General features: G+C 44.5%; 1 long non-coding RNA gene across 1 annotated transcript; it reads left to right on the forward strand.

Moving 5' to 3' along the window:
• Positions 1-656: 656 nt before the first annotated feature.
• On the forward strand, positions 657-13,320 carry LOC113459673 (uncharacterized). Its single transcript, XR_003381157.2, has 5 exons — positions 657-790; positions 2,958-3,218; positions 5,041-5,200; positions 11,441-11,603; positions 12,177-13,320. It is a non-coding gene; the product is annotated as an uncharacterized LOC113459673 (long non-coding RNA).
• Positions 13,321-14,939: the final 1,619 nt, after the last annotated feature.

Genomic DNA, 14,939 nt, shown 5'->3' on the forward strand with positions numbered 1-14,939 from the left:
GTGAGAATGCAAAGGAGAACTACTTCTTCAGCCAGGGCTGACTCCCTCATTGCTCAAGAGCATCACCTGTGTGATTGGCACTTCCCCAGCTGAGACTGGCAAGGATTGATGATGGATGTTGATATTCCTCAGGCTGCTACCATCTTCTGCTCCCTCAGCACAGCTTCTGGTTGCAGTAAATCAAAGGAACTGTTCAGAATCTGAGGGTTTGGCAGCTAAAAACTGGGCTCAGTAATGTACCTTGTTAAATAACCGTGTGGGTAATTCTTGAGGGATTTTTGAAAGTATTGCGCTGAATAAATGTAGTGTTTAACTGCTGCTGAGTTAATTTTTTTTCTAATTTTTATTTTCTGATGTACTCCACCTGAATTCTTCATCATGAATATTACAAATGTGCTTGTTGATGTGGTAGTCTCAGTAACCATCCTGTGATTCTTGCAGACATGTACAGAGCTGGAGAGGCTCTCTGGCTTTTGACTAGTAGCAGAGCATGAAACAAATGGGACATGGTTCTTCCTGCTGATGGGCAAGAGGAATGTGAGCAGGGGAATCGTTCCCAAAGCCAGCCTGCTCCTTAGGTGGTTTGCAAGAGGGAAACGCCCCGAGGCCTCTATTGGTTCCTTTCATCTGGTCCTTGGACTCTTAAACTCCCTGCAGGGACTACTGCTGCCTTGCAGCTGGAGTGGGGAGAGGAGAGGATATGGTCACGTTTTGGGTTGCTCAAATTACCTTGGCGAGTGGTGCTTGCATCAGAAGGGCTCTGAACCAGACAGTTGAAAGTACTTGATAGGTAAGAGAAAATAATTTTTCATTTCTATGAGATCCCTGTTGTTTGTTTTGAGGGAAAACCTCAGTTTATCTCTGACTTCTTAAAGCAGATGCCCTCCAAGGATTTTGAAGCCTTACACAAACATCAATAATCCTGTATTATGAGCATGTATTATTATTATTATTACAAAAGGTTCAGTAGTATTTAATGGGTTTTATTAAGCCCATTTTGAAGGGCTTAAGCTTTCTCAGGTTTTCTCCTTCAACTGTATAAAACTACATATTTGCTAATATAAATGGGAATTCTGCCTTTGGCTCTAATGAAGCTAGGGTTTAACTTAGAAGGGTTTCTTTTTAGAATGCTTGTTTCTAATTCTTGATATTAAGCAGATACCCTAAATCTTCAAGCACTGGGCTGTAGGCTGGAAAAAGACATGCAGTTAGATTGTTGGAATCTTTCACACAAATATTACACATTCTCTCCAGCTTTTATTGTCCTGTGCTTTCCTCCGCAATAATTGAAAAGATGTGAACAGGGTTTCTTTCATCCCTTCCCTTAGGAGAATATTCTGTGCTTGGCAGATCTGACTGTTAGGCATTCTTCCCTAATATGGTGTTATTGCTAGTTGTATGTATAACATTATATTCTCCACAAAAAGTCAGCTAAACCCACTCTTTTTAAGAGCAGGGGGAAAAAATCTCTTTATTATAGGATGAGGAAGCCAAAAAGGTTGCTCTCTTTCATTATGCTTGACAGAAATGCTTGTGTCCAGGGTTTTTTTCCTCTGGAATGATCTCTAAGCCCAGGAAAAGGTTGAGCTCAATTTGTGATTCCCATGAAGTCACAAGATCATGTTACAGCCCAGAATGCTATTAATCACTAGGTGCTGAGCAAAGGGATTTTGTGCATGTGTCTGTGTGTTTGGGGACCTGATTTCCAGGGGTTTGGAAGTAAACCACACAAAACAAAGCTTTGGGAAATTCCTGTTTGGGACTGTGATGAGAATCTGCAGAATTGAGACATAAATTTGTTGAGAGCTCTGAAGCAATCTCTTATATTTGATTTGTTTCAGAAGCCTGCACAGGAGAAAAAGAAAGGTGGAGCTAGTTTCTGTGTCCTTTGGAGGGGGAGGATGGGTTGGGGTGGGAAAGCATAGCTGGAAGCAACTTCTCTCCCTGAGCAGCAGAAGAAACCCTTGGGTGACAAAATGACCAAAACCCCTGTGCTCTGTCTCCCTGTGCTGTCAGTGGGAAGGAAGGAGAGGCTGGGGGAAGAAAAGGTGTTTTAAGGGCTTATTTTACTTCTCATTATCTTCCTCTGATTTTGTTAGTACTCCCATTTTAAGTTGAGCCTGTTTTGCCCTTGGAGTGTTTTCTTCTGGTCCTTCTTTCAAGTCATGAACCCTTTGTTTAAATTTTTTCTCTTTTCTGCCCAGCTATAGCAGAAGGTGAATGAGCAACTTTCTTGAGTGCCTGTGTCAAACCACAAAACTTGCTTATGAAATACAGCTGATAGATTGTTTGATCAGCTTAGGATGAGCTCAGTTGTAATTAAAATCAGGAAAACTTGATGGTAAACAGGTATTCTGTATGGACTGCTTTCAAGGTCTGCTTCAAGACCCCAAGGAGTTGTCTCATGACAAAACAGTTGAGGTATTCTTCCCTAATATGGTGTTGTTGAGGTATTGTTGGTGCCCTGAAATGCCTTATGTGCAGCAGATTTGCCCAGGTGTCCTCCGGGCACCAAATGTAAGTTTCCATCAGCACTCAGTCAGAAAAGCTCAGCTTTCTGCCTCCGCTGTGGAGAAGCTGCATTCTCCAGTGCTGGGAATCAGTTGACATTTTTAATTAACTCTGGTAGTTATAATAAAAGAGGGGTTAGGCTTGTCTTTCTCTTCCTAGATGCATTGGTAAGGGAGAGCTTTATGGGAAAGATTTCCTCATGCTAGTGTGGGTTTAGAAGCTGGAAAGAGTCATCCAGGAAATTATATGTATTACTGGCTGCATTATTTATTTCTATCTAATGATATACTATTGAGCAGAAAGAAATGGATAAATCCAAGATGACTACAGGCTGGGAACTCTAGTGTTCTGCATTTTCTTAGTCAGAATAAGTTTGAAAACAATGCATGCTTGGCCATGTGGCAAGACGATCTTCATTGCAATGTTTTTCTTTGTTTCTCTTTTAGTTCCTTTCTCCCCAGAATACACAGGTGCTGAACTCCATGGAGAACTCCCTGGGTGTCAGTTGGGATCCAGGACCTGATGTGGATAATTACCTCCTGATTATCCAGCTGGGTATGAAATGTTGGTGAAACAAATCCATGTGCCCAAAGAGCAGCTCAGCTATGAGATTGTGAGATTCCACCCTGGCACTATGTACATTGTCACACTTCCATCACATGTGAAGGGGATTGCCAGTGAGCCCAAGCATCTAGAAGCAAGTACAGGTAGGAGCAGGTAGAACCTACAACCTCCACATTGATATTTTAAGGCTATTCTTCTGTCCTGTGTAAACTCTTGATTTTGTGAAACACACTTGACTTGTGTTTTCAAGGTGTTCTTGACAGACATGGGGGCTGCAAAGCTCCTTAAAAAAGGAAGATAATAACCCCAGTTCTCATATTCTTATGTAAACCCCTGGAACTTAGGAGATGCAAATAAGCAAATACCAGCTCCTTCAAGAGCTGCCACTGAGCTCTGATTCATCAGCTAAAATAGCAGAACCTGAGGGAGTCTGAGACAGGTCTGCAGGGAAGGCAAAAAGGGAGGAGCAGCAGATGGCTGGCAGTGCAGGCAGAGGAAGGGTAGGCACTGTACTTGGAGCTGGGCAGAAGGCCGATGCCAAAATGATTTTTGCTTTTATATATTCTTCATTTATTTGTAGCTCTGTAGACTGTTGCTGTATAGCTATATAGCTCCTGGCTATCTCCTGAATTTTTCCTACTCCAATAGACAGAAAGACAAAAAGCCTTCCAAAGGCCCCAGTCCTAATTTTGCTTCCTCTGGGAGCCAAGGATGAGCTATTCTCCCAAGATACTTTCCTATAAACAACTGGAAGAAGAGGGGCTCCAGAAGAGTTTGAAGCAAGGGAGAGAATTGCCTTATCACCTGTGTTTCTAATTGGTGATTCTTGTAATTATGCTAATTTGTTAAAATTATAAAACTGATTTCACCCTATGTGAGGTGGGCATTTTTCCATACTTGCCCCTGGAGGCCTCCAATTAAAGATTAGCTTTTATATTTACAGTCTCAAAATGTGTTGTTTTATTTCTAGATCTTTAAGGCATCTAGGTAATCCTCAAGTTGATATCTATAGAAGGTGAGACAGGTAGCCTGCAAGCTCTGCCAGCAGAAAGAAATTGAGAGCTTCTTCTAAATGGCAGAACATTCTTCTTTCTCCTGGTTTCCTTTCTGCAAAGGCTGTTGGGGGAAACCTGAGTGGTTTTGCTGTCCAAAGCAGTAAGGCAAAAATGAGGAAAATATGTACATGTAATAGCTTGAGTTTGAAGGGACCTTAAACATCATCTAACCCAACCCCTGCCATGGGCAGGGACACATTCCACTAGCCCAGGTTGCTCCAAGCCCCATCCAACCTGACCTTGGACAATTCCAGGGGCGAGGCAGCAGCCACGGCTTCTCGGGGCAACCCATTCCAGGGAAGAATTTCTTCCTAACATGCCATGACAGGTGTTTTAGGGGTTTAATTCAACTGGAGATAGCTAATCCTGCACTTTGAAATGCTGTCTCAGGAGTCATTAGCCCAACCAATGTGACAGCCAACTGAGTGACAGAAGATACCACCACTGGCTCATGGAATAAGATGGAGGCTCCCTTAGACAGGTATGGGAATAAATCACACAGACTCCATTTTCTTCTTGGTGGAAAAAGCCCATTCTTTATTCACTTAACTCCTTTTTATACACTTTTACAGACCTTGGGTGGGACTCCAATTGGTCAGTGGCTTTCTTACCAATTATTGGTTAGTAACAAATTGTTATTCTGTATTGATTGGTCACTCAAACTCTTGGTGTCTATGTGCAGGGACAGTTTGTGAGAGACAGTTTTCATTTTTCTAACAGTATAAAAACAGTTTATACAGATTTTTCACCCAGGAATAGATTGTTATGATAACGAGCTGCTCCCACTAGGATTCCTTTCACAGGGGAACTTGCCAAGTGCTAGCTTGACAAGGCCAGCCACTGATTCCAGGAGAGCAGGTTTGATTTTAAGAAGCCTTTTTTAAATAATTTTTCCACTTTACTGCAACAGACAGGTAGATGGGGAGATACACCTTGGCTGGTGGAGACACCAATGAAATAGAGGTGGGCAGTGAAAATGACATGATCACCTTCTGGATCTGAAGCCAGACATGGAATGTCACCAACAACTGGCCAGGGAAGCAAGAAGGCAAGCACCAGAGCTGTGACAGGTGAGCTGTAGCAGCACTGGAGGGAGCTGAGTGGAATTCAAACTCCTTACTCAGTTTTACTTGTTTTGGTAAAGCTTCTGCTTTGCACACATTTTTAGTGAGGTGAAAAATCCATGCAATTCTTACTAGTGTGGCTGAACAGGTCTCCAGCTCAGCTTAAGGCTGAGTCCTGTTGTGGACAGGCTCTAAAGCAAGGACCAGTTACTGTTAGTACAGAGAACCGCAGCCAAAACTCAAACATCATAACTATCTGGAATGTGTAATTCATGCCTTGCCTTAAAAACTATATCCAAGCATTTCTTGGGTGACTGTTGTAGCATTTCCCAACGGGACAGGGGGCTCATACACATTTCAGACAGATAATCATGGCAGAGTGTTTGTTAAAAAGGAAAAATGTGTTTATTTGGATAATAATATAAATTAAGAAACCTGTGGGAAATCAAATCCCCCAAACAGTTTATTTGCTCACTGTCCTTTGGTAACAGGGAGTCTCCATTGGAAGGGTGTTTGCAGCTGAGTCTGCAGCTAGATTGGGAAACTTCTTGAACCACTGTGTTAATGAAATTTTACAATTCAGCAATACATCTGTGACTGTGAGTACAGAAACAGTTTCTACTGACTACTGACAAACGTGCATTTCTTCACAAAAATTACCTGGAGGAATATTTGGGGTGCTCAACTCAGGATGTTAACCAACACATCTAAGCATATAAATTAGACTAGACATAACAGGAGATGCCTTGGGGGAATTTTTGGGAATGTCTGAAGCTCTCACATAGGGGGATCAGTCAATCCCCTACTTTTAAGCTGGTTCATTGTCTCGAGCCCGCCCATGTTCTCACTGGTGCAGATGTCTGGGCAGCTCCTGCAGCACACAGGGAGCTCAGTAGTGAAGAGCACAGCAGCTCAGTCTGTGCTCAGCTGCAGTGCAATTAGACCTAAAGAAAAAACTTGATTTTCATATCACACAAGAAAATAATTTGCTTGGTTTTTCTTGCCACAGGTGAGCATCTCATACTGCTAACGAGCTGAGCTGTGATTTATTCAAATTCCCAATTCCCAGCATGTGCTGCTCTAGGGTGGTACAAACAAGCCTCAGCATCTTTCATTACAATGAAAAGTAATGTGTTTTTATCTCACAAAAGAGCTGAGATTAGTACATGCAGGTGGTACCTCACATTAGTACATCACAACTTTTACCATAGCTAATGTGTGGTAAATCACAGTGCAGCTAAGCTGGTGTGTGGTAAATTACACTGTGGCTGTTGTGCATTTGTGCCCTGGAATTTAGAGGCTCCAGAAGCATAAAAAATGCTATTCCAATAATTTGAGAGGCATCTGCAAGACCTTCACTGCTCAGGCTGTTAAGATGTATTTAGTAGTTCAGTGAATTAAAAAATACTAATAAACCAAACAAAAATAGTTGTTCTCTGTAAAGGTCGTGGGTTGTATGGCTGCCCTCAAAGGGCCACATTACTTTTGGCTGTTGCCTTGTGCTATAAAACTAGGACTCCTGAAATCTAGTGATGTGCTTCCATCTGAGAATTGGAACAGGGAAAAGATTGTAACAGTGGAAGGTATTTGAAAGTGACAGAGACCTGCATTTCACAGATCCTGGGCAGGTGATTTAGGGGTTTTTTTTTGGTTAATTCCCAAAACAACTCAGGCAAGATGTTGTGATCTTCAGAAGGCAGAAGCCAGTAACAGCATATTCTGCCTGAGCTCTGTTTCTGCCTGGGCAGTGGCTGTGCTTTTGTTGCTGTCAAAGAGCCCTGCTTTCCTAGCTGTGAGGAGGAGACCTAAACCCCAGCTGAAATACCTCAGAATTGGGCACCCCCCCACACACTTGCTAGTTCAGGCCCACCTTTGGCAAGAAATAAAGGATGAGAAGCGGAAGAAATAAGCAGGGCCCATGAGGGGAAATATTAAGAGTAGCCCTGTTTGGACACCCATGCTTTTCCCTGAGCTGTTCACAGAAAGCAGCAGCCCATCTCACCCAGTGCAGGGCAGAGGATGCCTGACCGTGCCAGAGCTCAGCCACCTTGGCTCTCGTGCAGATATGGTTACCAGAGTACCAAGAATGGCAGGGCATGGAAGCAGTCAGCACACCTGTTTTATCCCCCTTGCACAGTATCCAGCAGTACAAAATGATTTGGCTCCACAAATATCAAAATGGTGACTCACTTAAGTAGCTGTTATTTACACTGCATGATGAAAACAGAGTTTGCAGCTAAAGATAAAGCTTCTGTTAGATTTACTAGTTGGGGATGGAGAGAAAAAACAAGTAAGGGGTTTTGGATATGCAAAACCCCTTTTAGGTCTTTAGCCATACAATCATTTCCCAAATTTCATTTGTTTTTCCAAATGTATCTGATAGTCTAATAAAACAGCGGTGGCCCCCTGCATCCATAGGAACTGCCAGTTTCCTTTAAGGGCAGTGCTGTGAGGCTGCAGCCTCTGAGGCTGCCCTGGCCATCCCTTGCTTCTTAGGGTGGATTTGGTACCTCTTAGCTCCCTCTCCTGTCCAGCTGCAGACACATGTCTACTGAACTTGTCTGAGGAGGTTTCTGGGTTGTTTCACTTAAAGCAGTTGTTTGGAGCTCTCCCAAATGAAGAACAAGTTCATTAGACAATGGAATACCCTTAACTCATGAGCCTGGTGTAAGGTGCTCTTCACTTGTAATGAATTTACAGCATTTTGAACAGCATGGGCTGTGCTCTACAGTGCTACTGGCCCTGCTCTTACATTTGGTGTTTTGATTTCTTCCTCTCTGCCTTTTTATCTGCTTTAAGCAGTAACACTGTGCAGCATTTCCTGGGAGGAGCCAGCTGCTTGACTTTTCTCATTTATCTAGGACAGACAAAGCATGGCCTTGTGTTTTTCTGTGGCCTTTTTGTGACTGCATCATTTCACTAATGCATTATAATTTTTGTTCTGCTTATCCTCAGAGCATTCTTCAGGGCCAGGCTTTTGTAGCCTGGTTTGCACAGAAAAGACAGACAATAACGTCCCCATAGTCCTCCAGGGAGATTTGTTGAAGAGCAGGCAATTGAAATAAATTATTCTTTTATAGTTTGATATAAACTCAGCTGTACTTCAGGGCTGGAGCACTCTTCCCTGGAGGTCAGCACTGCCCACCAAGGACCTCCTCTGTACAACTTGGAAAGATACTAAAACCTTACTCAACAAATTGTTTCCTTAAGATGTTCCTAAAATATACAGAATATAGCAAGCACAGGATGAAGATTAGGGAGAAGCTGCTTCCAATGTTGCTACTTTCAACACATTTAAAAATTGGATTTAATTTGAGGGAAGTACTGCAGCCCCCTTGTTGGCACCTCATAAGACACTTTTTGATGACTGTTGTTGACTGGAAAACTCTTTGATGCCGGTGAAGGAGCTGGTATCCCATATCCAGCACAGACTGAACTGTAAAGCTCTGGGTTTCTTTGTGTCCCTGTATTTACTAAAGAAAACTGAGCCATGACAGCAACAAAGCCTGTGAAGTCATTCTTGATTTGCAGCAGGGGAACAGAGTTGGAGGCTCTCAACAGGCCACATGAGAACTGTGCTCTGGGACTGGGGCATGGAGCCCAAACCTGTCCTATGTGTGAGTGCTCCTCAGAACTGAGCGTGATGGACATTCCTAGGTAGACATGTGAGGAGCTCCTGGGCCCTGCACAGCTGAGACAATTGCTGGGCTCACACAACATCCCAAACCACATCTGTAGAAGGTTTACAGTGTTTGGCCTAGGACTCTGCTGTTTGCCAGCTGTGAAGGCCACTGGTGGATTTTCAGGCAGCTGCAGTTCAGCCCAAGACCTGCACTGCAGTTTGTCTTTCATTTATGCAGTGGTGTAGCAGAACTTCCCCTCTGCCACAGAAGAGCTTATCTGTTCCATCAGCTGGTGCAACAGCTCAGGGCATCTTCCCCCCTTGCAGCAATGTGCTAATTGGTGAGATAACCCAAGATAGGTGTCCTGTAGTGAGTTATCTCTGGTACCTGGGAGCTGGAATTCCCAGCTGACCACAAACATCTTGCCTTGAGAGCAGATTGAAGGGAGATAAGCCTTGACTGACAGACATTTCACTTTACAAACTATAAAAGCTGCACAAAACTTTGACAAAGGAGAAGTCTTTTGCACATTCCTTGGAAATGTGTGAGGACCTCTCCTCAAGGTTTGGGAGCTGGCCCTGAGTTACTCTTGTGGAAGTTGAGTTCCATCTCTTGCAGCCCTTGGGGACCATAACCTTGTGCCAGCTCCCAGGCAGTGGGGAAGGCCAGCAGCTGTGGGGGCACAGCAGGAGCTGTGCTTTCTGTGCTTCTGTCCAGTACCTTTGTCCATAGCAGCTTCCCAAGGTGAAGTGCCTCCTCCTGCTTTGCTGATGGACAGTTTTTCCTGCTCTGCTCACACAGTGAGCTTCCTCTGCCTGTATCACAGACTGCAGAATAGAAATGCCTCCAGTGACATGAGCACTGACAGAGGCAGGGGGACACTGAGTGGGGCTCTGCTCCTCTTCCTGCTTTTTGATCAATGTAATAACATGGACATCATACAAATGTTAGTTGAGGCTCCTTTCTCTCGGCTGCACTCCTGTGTTTCAGCTCCTTCCTGAATGCAGTAGCATGTCTCAGGGAGGGCAGTGGCTGCTGGTGTACCCAGCAGGCTGGGGTTATGTGTGTGTACAGTTAATGCAGTTCAGCTGATGCCTGTTGGTGTTCTCATTGCTAGTACTGTGAGCATCCACCTCAGCTCTGGCCACACAGGAGCTGCTGAGTGACCTAAAGGAATCTGGAGGCAGAGGCATGGATGCCTTGAGGTGGGGAGTGTGTGTGAATGTGGAGCAGTGAGGCCTGAGGTTCTCTGATAGCAATCTCCCTAAACAACCAGAAAAAAATATTAGCTTTTTCACCTTTCAGTGATAAACGATTTTCTCTACTGAAATAAATGGTTGTGTGTCATGCCCCTCTGATCCTGGTGAAGTTTAGAGACCCAAATGCATTGTGGATCTTGTCTAAGCTTGTTTTGTCTAAGTGTTCAGATCATGCTCAGATTTGTGGGAAGTAAAGTAAACTGCAAAATTTGTAAAATTAAGTATTTGTCCCAGTGCTTATGTGCAGCCAGAAAATGGAGTGTGTGAATCAGAGAATCCAGCATTAAATAGGGCAAAGTTTTGGAGCACGAGTCTTTAAATGTTCTGGGAAAAATAATATTGCAGCACAGCCAGTCTTGTGCTGGTTAAGGTTGTTTGTTTCTTCTGATATTTCTGTCTCTTACCAGAAACTGAGATAAGACAGCATAAACTTGGCAAATTGTCACGAAGCCTCAAGCAGAGAAGGAGGAGGCAGGAAATAGCTGATTTCACCAAAATGGTCATGGGGTGAGAGTCTAAGACTGCTAAGGTGAACATGCTTCCTACTTTAAAGAGTAATTGTCCTTTATTTCTGGGTCTTGACAAGCTGCACAACCTCACAAGCAGCAGCTCCATCTGCTACAAGCTCTGTGTGGATTTGTGGGCAGCCAGAGAATCTGTCTGTGCTGTCTATGAGTTCCTCCAGGCTGCCTCAAGCAGGGACAGAGCTAGGCTGTCAGTGGGGAATTGCAGAGGCAGTGCTGGTGGGGAGGGCCTGGTACTGGTGCTGTCTCTGCACAGGGAAGCAAATGCTGGCACCTGGGTATTTGTCTTGCCAGTAGAGTGGGAGCTCCTTAGGTCAGGATGGATCAGATGTGGTTCTCTTTGAGAAGAAAAGCTCAGAGAGACTGAGGAGAGTGTGTCCATGTGCTCCTGTCTCATGCTGAACACAGGAGAAGGAGTTGCTTGTTCATGGGGAAGAGAGGGCTCTGTGACACAGGGAAATGCCTGAAAAGGCAAGTTGGGAAGTTTCTATGAAAAAACTGATGGGGCAGCAGCGTCTGGGGCTTCCCAGCTAAGAGGAAATAAATGCGTTTTTTATCCAGACGGGAGTTTGCTCAACAGCAGTGCTGGCTTCTGCCGCTGGTAAATTCTTGTTGTGTCCATAGTCTTCCATTTATGCTTTAATACCCTCTTGCCATGAGGTTTATATTTTTAGTTGGGAGGATCCACCCCTCTAGTAGAGATTTAGAGATTTGTGGGCACACCTATCCTGTGCTGTGGCTTTCCCCTGCCAGGCCTGCTGTGTCCCACCTGAAGGGCGAATAAGCCCTCAGGCTGAGCAGCTGTAGTAACTTAACTGTGTCTTTGATCTCTTCTTTTAGGGGATGCAAGGACCTACCACAGTGGCTGGAAGTTCACAACATGGGAAGGGGACAATGATGTGGCTCTAAGCAGCTGTGCCCTGACACACCACAGTGCATGGTGGCACAAGCACTCCACCTGGGAAAGCTCAAAGCGAGACCCGAGGAGAGCAATCACTGTGAGGTGAGCACCAGAGCTGGTGTGATGATTATCTCTCCATAGCCTGGAGAAAACAAACACACAGAGCTGTGTTCCCTTCCTGTCTTTCCTTGGAGCAGGAGGGATTGCCCTCCAACTCATTCATTAGAAAGCAAAATGATTAATAACAAAACTTACAGCTCTCACTCTCTCCTCGCTGGATCCAGAGGACCTGAGCTCATGGTTCTCTGCTTCTTGTGGGCAGAGATCCTTGAGGTGGAGCTGTCTTGGTCTCTGAGGGGAACACCTAAAGGAGCACTCACTAGGAACCATACTGGGATGCTTCCTTGCTGTCTGATGTAGCCTTTCCCTTGGGTTTTAGTGCACACCTTGGGGTACATCTCACTGTACAGGCTTAATTTGGATTGAAGGTGGCTCAGTCCTGTTGTGTTCCAAGCTAGACAGAGGTTTGATCTATGTTAATAGTGTCTGAAAGACTGATTATAGTTAAAGTCTCTGGTTATTGGAGGGTTAAATGGTATTTGAGGTGGGCAGTGGTAGACTCCTAGCACCTGGTCTGGGCACTTCAGTAAGAGAAATGTCTTGGTCTTTTCCCAGGGTGTGAACTGGGAGTCATGGAAAGGACATGAATTCTCCATCTCTTTTATCTGTCCTCAGTCTTCCAGTAATGAGCCAGTCCTGGGGAGGAGGAAGAAGTCTTTATCAGAGAAGAGGAAAAAGATCAGGGCTTAAATAGAACTCTGCAGAACAACTCAAAGATAATGTTTCAGTATTTTCTTAACAAAGTTTGATTCAGACAGCTTTCTCCAATGCAAAGGAAACAATAGCTGACCAATGTGCACCCAGGAACATCTGTATCTGCAGGCCAACCTGCTGGCAGCCTTTGGAGCTCCTGGGAGGGTGATGTTCCAGATTCTGAGAGGGGGCTTGTGGGGGATCCTCCTTGAAGATACTCTGGTTGGCTAAGCATGACAAGGACCTGCTTGATGCAATACATGCAACTTCTATGGACTTTATGTCAAACAAGCCTTAACACATGTTGTTCTTTCTGGAGCCTTGGCTGCAGACTCCTCTTAATTCTGTCCTTCTCTGGAGCCATCCACTTCAGACTTCCAAAAATAAATTTGAACCTACTAACAAATAATAGCCCCCTAATTTACATCAGAGTGAACTCTTCTGAGACTATCACCTCTCCCTGTTTTGGTCTGCAGTTCTCATTATCTGGGCAGATTCCCTATTCTTCTTGCAGAACTGGGTTTTGGGAAACACTGCCAGTCTGCTGGCAAGGCCCATTGACCCATGTGTGTTCTGTAGACTGGGTTCCTCAGCCCCCAGTATCACATCTCTGCTGGTTAAAATCTTGCTATTTTGCTTGTGTCATTTTTCCCAGCCCGAAGAAAATACAAGGGAGATATGCAGTAGATTGATGTTCGCTCTCCAGGATGAGGCCCAGAACAGGGTGAATGTGAGGTCCACTCTCTTCCAGGCTCTGCTCACCATCCCAGACCTTCCTCTCTGTACTGCTTGCTTACAGATAATTAACCAAATTCCTTATGTGACTGTTCCATCTGCTGCCTTCTGCTTTTTCATCAGCCGTGTGGCAGGTAGTGAGGCTGAAATGATAACACTTGTCATCCACCTCTAAAATGAGCATCCCTTGGAGTTACACTAATCCTGTGTGCCCCAGTGCATGGTTTCACAATTGACTGCCTTTTTAATTTTTTTTTTTTTTTTTTTACTCACAGCCATAAAAGGTGAGGGTTTTTTGTTTTGGTTTTTTTTTTTTTTTTTTTTTTCCCCTGAGAAGATATTAAAATTCTGGACAGCCAGCTCCAGCCAGGGAAGACGTATGAGCTAACCAAATGCTGCTTGCTCAAAGGCTTCCTTGTCTGGCCACACTGGGACATGGTTCTCCCATGTCTTAATGGCCTTTTCTATTGCAGTGCTAAGCTGAGTAATACATTTTAAAGAATCCTTCCCAGACTTTGCAGAAAGTAATCACATCACAAATAAAGAAGGTCTTAAATATATTTGTTCTTTGCTTTGGGTGGTAGAATTGTTTTTCTTCCTATTTAAGCATTTTGCATGAAATGGAAGCATTACCCAGGTCTGGAGTGGGACTTTGCAGATTAGGTCTTTGGGGTCTGCTCCAAAACCAAAAACCAAATCCAAAAAAAAAAAGAAAAAAAAGGGGATTGTGCTGTCTTTGTGACTTGCTTTGTGAAGTGCTTAACTGACCTGTGCTTGCTAGGACCTGGCTGAGGAGAGCCGGCCAGAGCGTTGTGTCTCACAGGTGAGGACTGAATTCTTCAGAGTACTTTCAGGGCTGTGCCTCTTGGGTGGGCAGGTGAGCAGAGACTCATCTGAGCTGTGTTAGGCTATCCAAGCCCTGGTTTGGGGGAAGGAGGAGACTAATGGTGAGAGGAGTGGAAAGGAAAGTTGCACTTGAAGTGTTTTGCACACTCTGTGCTAAGAGCATGAGAGAAGGACATGGGAAAGCATTGAGGGCTCTTTACTGTGAAGTGTTTTCTCCCTGTTGCCCACTTGTCTGTAGGCAAGGACAGATTTCAGTTTGTTATTCAGTTAAAGGGCTCAGTGAAGTCATCAGGAAGGTGGCTGAGAGGGAGAGGACTAATCTCACAGACAGCCTATCTAAAAGTAAGTGTATGCTCTAAAAAACAGCAGGTATGATTGTTACCTGTGACTTTTTCCTGTGCAGCAGCAAAACATAATCCCATCCTAAAGCTGAATCCCCCCTGGGAGCAGGGAGTATTCTCTTTGTGGTTTAAGTTTTGTTTTTGAGCTAAAGGCACATGAGGCACCTTATTTGCAATTTCTGAGGAGGATCCGTCTGTGAGATTAGTCCTCCTAATGTTCCTCTCTCACCAGGAAGGGCAGAGATCTGCTGGAAAAGCGCTGCAGAAAGTCAATATTCCCGAACAGCCACAGGATGGCATCGTCTCTTCAGGCAGGAGAGACTTCCCGGTATCCAGCTGGCCTCTGCTGGAGGGAAAGGACCTTTTTGGGGTTAACTAGAGCCTGTGCTACAGCCGGGGAGGCTGGGACTGCTCAGATAATGCAGTTTGTTTGCCTTGAGGGACTGGCTGTTCTGGTTTTGAGGCTTAGGATGGTTGGGGTAGTGCCATAAAAATGTCATATCCCTTTGCTACCCTTGTTTTGCCATAGTATGTGGCCCTGTAACAGTGATGTTGGAGGGTCAACACATTCTGAAAACCCCTGCCTTGCTCCGAGATCACCTAAAAGTTTATATACTGATTTGCAACACATCTAGGGCAGAATTTGAATCCCATAAGGATCCTCACTGCTTTGGCATTGCTGTGTTGATGAGGATTGTCCTGT

The sequence above is a fragment of the Zonotrichia albicollis genome, chromosome 8, assembly GCF_047830755.1.
Source record: "Zonotrichia albicollis isolate bZonAlb1 chromosome 8, bZonAlb1.hap1, whole genome shotgun sequence".
NCBI classification, from domain to species: domain Eukaryota; kingdom Metazoa; phylum Chordata; class Aves; order Passeriformes; family Passerellidae; genus Zonotrichia; species Zonotrichia albicollis.